Source organism: Octopus bimaculoides, chromosome 14 (genome assembly GCF_001194135.2).
Source record: "Octopus bimaculoides isolate UCB-OBI-ISO-001 chromosome 14, ASM119413v2, whole genome shotgun sequence".
Taxonomy (NCBI): domain Eukaryota; kingdom Metazoa; phylum Mollusca; class Cephalopoda; order Octopoda; family Octopodidae; genus Octopus; species Octopus bimaculoides.
In genome coordinates, this window is record NC_068994.1 from 12788678 (window position 1) to 12789221 (window position 544).

The window sequence follows — 544 nt, forward strand, 5'->3', positions numbered from 1 at the left end:
TATATATATATATATACAACGGGCTTCTGTCAGTTTTCGTCTACCAAATCCACTCACAAGGCTTTGATCAGCCCGAGGCTATAGTAGAAGACACTTGCTCAAGGTACCACGCAGTGGGACTGAACCCGGAACCATGTGGTTGGTAAGCAAGCTACTTACCACACAGCCAACCCCATTCACAGATCTGCTGTATCACAATAAATTTTTGAGCAAAATGGTTTGTGTAAAGTCAATAATTTAATAATAGAGTAGTAAGAAGAACTGTGTCAAATGTTCTGACACCATTTGCATAAAAGCAAGAAACAAACAAACAAAAACGGACAAACAAACTAACAAACAAACAACTGCATCATGAAACTAAAATGCATGCACGATGCTCTGTGTGTATGTGCATGTAGGATTTTTGTGTTTAGGTGTGTGTGTAAGTGTATGTAGTTGTTTATGCGTGTGTGTATGTGTGTGTGTGTGTAATGATAGTTAAAAAAGACCAAGATGTTTGTCTTATCTTGAATGAAATAAGGTGGCAGTGGTGGTGGTGGTGGTG